The sequence below is a fragment of the Arachis hypogaea genome, chromosome 15 (genome assembly GCF_003086295.3).
Source record: "Arachis hypogaea cultivar Tifrunner chromosome 15, arahy.Tifrunner.gnm2.J5K5, whole genome shotgun sequence".
NCBI classification, from domain to species: Eukaryota; Viridiplantae; Streptophyta; class Magnoliopsida; order Fabales; family Fabaceae; genus Arachis; species Arachis hypogaea.
In genome coordinates this window covers 153,415,349-153,420,222 of record NC_092050.1, presented here as the reverse complement: position 1 = coordinate 153,420,222, position 4,874 = coordinate 153,415,349, and the positions used below count along the sequence as shown (strand labels likewise).

Here is a 4,874-nt window from a genome sequence, read left to right as displayed (position 1 = left end):
TTAAAAGGTTTGTGATGATGTTGTGATGTGTTTGTTTCAATGATTCTGTTTCAGGTCTAGGAGAAATCTGAACTTGAATACGGTTATGAGAAGGTTCGGTTATAAAAGGGTTTGGTTAAGAAGAAGAAAGATTTGGTGATTTGTGGTTATCTCTCCCTGTTGGAGCAATTCCAAGTTTTCTCCTCCTGAGATAAAATTTTTCTCCCTATTGGAGCATTCGAGGTCTACTTGTGTGTTTAAGTTTAACTGTTTAAGTCTTACGGATAACGAATCCAGCATAACGTACAGCAACAATTAAAATATGTAACAATTTTACCAACCTTCTCCTCAATTAAACTCTAAATTTTAAATTTCAAATGAGCCTAATAATTTTAGTGCTTAGCTTTTTTTTTTCCCTCCCCAGTTTGTTCGAACTATAGTGTTGTCCATTTTCATTATTTTAGGTCGGGTAGGCTTTATTTTGAACATTTACTTTTTAAGGGGCCCAAAACATGTGAAAATAAATATCATGAAACGGATTTATTTGTATTGGACTTATGAATAGCAGTAGCAGACTATAACGTTTCAATGCACGGTTTCTTATCTAAAAGCTGAGATATGTTATTGAGAAGAACAACTCTGTGGACAAAAACAGATAAAGAAAATAACTCTTGTTTTGTTTATTCTTTTTGTCGTTGATAATAAGCCTAAAATACAAAAGGAAATAATATGGACTATAAAGTATCCATGAAGTGAAATTTTCGGCATTTTTAAGTGATTTTATTTGGGTCGGAAAAAAAGATATCTAGGAATTACTGAGGGAGCCAATTCAAATTTCATAGAGAAAGATAAAAAAAAACAATAAGCAGATGAGGATTAGCACTAGTCGCATCCGGATTTTATATATATATATATATATATATATATATATATATATATATATGAACCTATATTTGTTATATGTGTGATGAGTGTGTAAATCTGTGATGTAATGATGAAAATTGAAATTTGTCCAATTCATCTGATAAAAAAATTAAACCAATTTAAATTGATCAAATGATTAATATTATTGTTTGGTTAAATAAATATCGAAAGTTTAAATCTTATGTATACAGTAATTCATTAACCAATAACAATATTAAAATATTATTAGAATTATTAATAGTTAGAAGTTAAGTTAGTAATGGCCAGTAGTTAGTAGATAGAATATTTATGAAGTTAGTTGGTAATATTTTTATATATATAACTTAGCTCTCGTATCAAACAACAACAAAATATATGATATCAATCCTCTATTCTCTTCTTTTAGATTTAATATGGTATCCGCCACCAAACGCACTCTCTGAAGATCGTCTGTTGTTCTCTCTCCCTCAAGTGCAGTGTCTCCTTCTCTTTTTTTGGGAATGGATTCTCTCAATTTTTTTTAACAATTGAGAGAGTAAAGTGTGATCTCTCACAATTCATTTTTATAAGTGAGATCAAGAGAAAACATGAGAGAGAGCATTAAAAGGTTATAAATCACACTTTACCCCCTCAATTTCTTTTAACAATTGAGAGGATCCATCCCCTAACCACTATCCTCTTTTCCTTTTTCTTCCTATATGTCACCTAGCCGCAGATCGTCTCCTCTGCATCATCGCATGCCTAACCATAAGTCATGTTCCTCCTTTCTGTCATAACCAGAATCACAGCCCACGCCACACCTCTCTCTTCCTTTGTCTTCCTCTATGTCTCACGCCACATGCCTCTTCCTCTATGTTATTGCTAGGGGTGGCAAAGCGGACCGGCCCGTCCCAACCCGCCCCGCCCCGCCCCGCCTAGGCCCGCTCCATAAACGGGGCGGGCCGACCCGCCAACTAAAATGAGTTCAAAATGCTAGCCCGCCCTCCGCTTGACTTTTTTTTTTGAAAATAAAATTTATTAAAATTAACTAAAAAAATAATAATTAAAAAATCAAATACGAATAAAAAAAGTCAAATTATAATATAATTTTTTTATTATCTTTTTTTAATTTTTAACTACAATAAAATTGTTCAAAATAATATTTGTCAATAGAACTATCTTTATTTTAAATAATAAGTCACATAATTCGAATAAATATATGAAATTGTAAAATAAAATAAATAAAATTAATAACTAAAAGAAGAATAAAAACAAAAAAAAGTGTTTGAAAATTCTATAATTATTAATTTTATAATAGTAATCACTCTTTTATTTAATTAAAAAATAATAATCTTCGACTCGGTGGACCGGCCCACCCCGCTCTGCCAAAATCCGCCAATTTGGCAGTACGGGTTTGGCGGATTTTTTTAATTTGGCGGATTCCAAATCCTAGCCCAACCCGCCCTTTTTAACGGATTTAGCGGATCGACCCGACGAGTTCAACCCGTTTCGCCACCCATAGTTATTGCGGCGCACGTCTCTTCCTTAACCATCTCATCGAAACTTATTCAAGTTATAAATTATTAATCACTTTCACCCACCCTTGCGGGGCATATTAAAATATTAGTAAAGTTGTTAATAATTGAAAATTAAATTAGTAATAACCAGTAGTTAATAGATAAAATATTTATGAAATTAGATAATAATATCTCTATAAATAAGATGATTTTTGTATTATGTAAAAAAAAATTTAACAAAACTTCACATATAATATTATCTTCTTATTATATATATTTTTTAATTCAATAGACAAATTCACAATAAATTAGTAATTAATTTATCGAGCCAAAGATGCCATAAAAGAAACTAAAATATATAATCAATAAATCAAATTCTTCCTTGCCATATTGATATGATACCCATTGTATCATTCTTAAACCTTTTGCCAATCACCGGTGGTGTTATTAGTGTCCTACAAAGTAATTGTATCAAAAGTCATTGTGAGACGATCCATTAAACATGTTAATTTTGTTAAATTCTAAATCATAAACTCTAAGAACAGATCACTAATAGTAGAACCCTATTTCGAAGGACAGGGGATAGTTACATTATTGTTCAGTTTCACCAACGCAACCATTCACTGAAATGAAATCACTACCTACTCTCTATTAAATTAATTAACAGTTCTTAGGTACTTTATAATCTTTCCCAAATTAAATTTTCACTTAATCATAGTATACTTATAGTAAAACATGTAATCTAAAACACACACTAACACACACAAATATATGTTTATTTCAGTGAAATAAAGTAATTGTTAAGGTACATATGAGAGGTTGAAAAAGAGGAATACATAGAACTAGAAGATTATAATTACTAATAAAAGGAGAAAAATAAAATAAGTATGCGATGAACGAACTCACTTATAATTATTAGTACAAGCTATAGAGATCAGTGACTGATCACATGATTAATAAGGTCTCGGCGGAGGCGGAGGATGAGGACCTCCGTACGGTGGTGCAGGGCCGGGAAAAGCGGCGGGTCCCGGGGGCTGATGATGGTGGACCACTGGAGGAGGAGGAGCTGGGGCTGGAGCAGGATGAGGATGGTGAATAATTGGTGGTGGTGGTGCCGGTGTGTGGTGGTGGACGGCAGGTGGCGGCGGAGCTGGGTGGCCAAAAGGGTGTGGTCCTGGTCGTCGTGGTGGACCCGGTGGTCCTGGTCGCGGAGGAGGTGGTGGATTCCTCATGCTTTCAATTATAATTATTAATGTTTTGGAAAAAGAATTGAGTGGTGGGGATTTATTTATGAAGTAGAAGCTTCAGGATTAGAGATTGAGAGTTGGATGTATTTATAGACATAAGATATTATGATATTAGATGTATAAATATCTGTGGGTGTAATTTTTGGACCTACGCTTCACACTTTGACCGCTGGTTTTGTTTCGAGTTTTTCATTTTTAAAATTTTTTCCGATGAATATTTTTTCGTCATCTGAAAAGTCTAAGACTTAGTGTCCAAGGAAATTTAAAACTATATGAAAAGGAAAGGAACTTAGGAAGACTTCTATTCTCCACCTAGAAGCTTAGACTCTATCACTCTAAGACTTTTAATACAATGAGAATGTGGGTGTGATGCATAAAAAATGTACCAAACTGACGTTACAATGTCTCATTTTATTTTTTCGATTCGAAGTTGAGTTAGACGTTTTCGTTTTTTTTTTTGGGGTGTTTTTTTGGTTTTATAACGAGAACACGGAGAAGTTAATGGAAATATTTGATAATAAAAAATAATTAAAATTTATTTTATTTAATATTCAATAATTTGGAGTTGAGATTACACGTTTTCGTTTTTTTTTTTTTTGAATGTTTTTTTGATTTTATAACGAGAACACGGAGAATTAATAAAAATATTTGATAATAAAAAATAATTAAAATTTTTTTAATATTCATTAATTATTATAATAATTAATAAATTTTAATTTTTTTGTCTTTTTAGTATTATTAGAAAGTAAACCCATATATCTAATTATCTACACAGACTAAATTTGCCAGATTAAATTAATAATAATAATAATAAATTTACGGAGCTAATTATAATATAAACTAACTCAAGTTAATTCTTTGTATTTTTAATTTTTAAATTTAAAAAATTAGAATAATAAGAATTTTTTTTATAATAGACTTTTTGTTTTTCAATTAGTTAGTTCTAGTTGACTACCCTCTTAATTGGTTTCCTAACAGTAGGGCTGCATACGAATCGGATCGGATATAGTCTAAAATTCTATCCGATCCGCACTGCACTCATCGGATCAGATTAGATACGATATCCGCAATTTTTCAAGCCGGATCCAATCCGATCCAATCCGCAAGTATGCGGATCGGATCGGATCGGATATCGAGTATATCCGCATAATTCAAAAAAAATGTTTTCAAATTCCATTTGGTTGTTTTTACAAAAAAAAAAAAAATCATTTTTCACCTGTTTAAGCATATTTATTTCTAAAATATTATC

General features: G+C 31.7%; 1 long non-coding RNA gene across 1 annotated transcript; it reads right to left on the bottom strand.

Moving 5' to 3' along the window:
* Window positions 1-2,621: 2,621 nt before the first annotated feature.
* On the bottom strand, window positions 2,622-3,720 carry LOC140179270 (uncharacterized). The gene is made up of 2 exons (XR_011872847.1): window positions 3,285-3,720; window positions 2,622-2,833 (listed from the first exon to the last, which is right to left on the bottom strand). It is a non-coding gene; the product is annotated as an uncharacterized lncRNA (long non-coding RNA).
* Window positions 3,721-4,874: the final 1,154 nt, after the last annotated feature.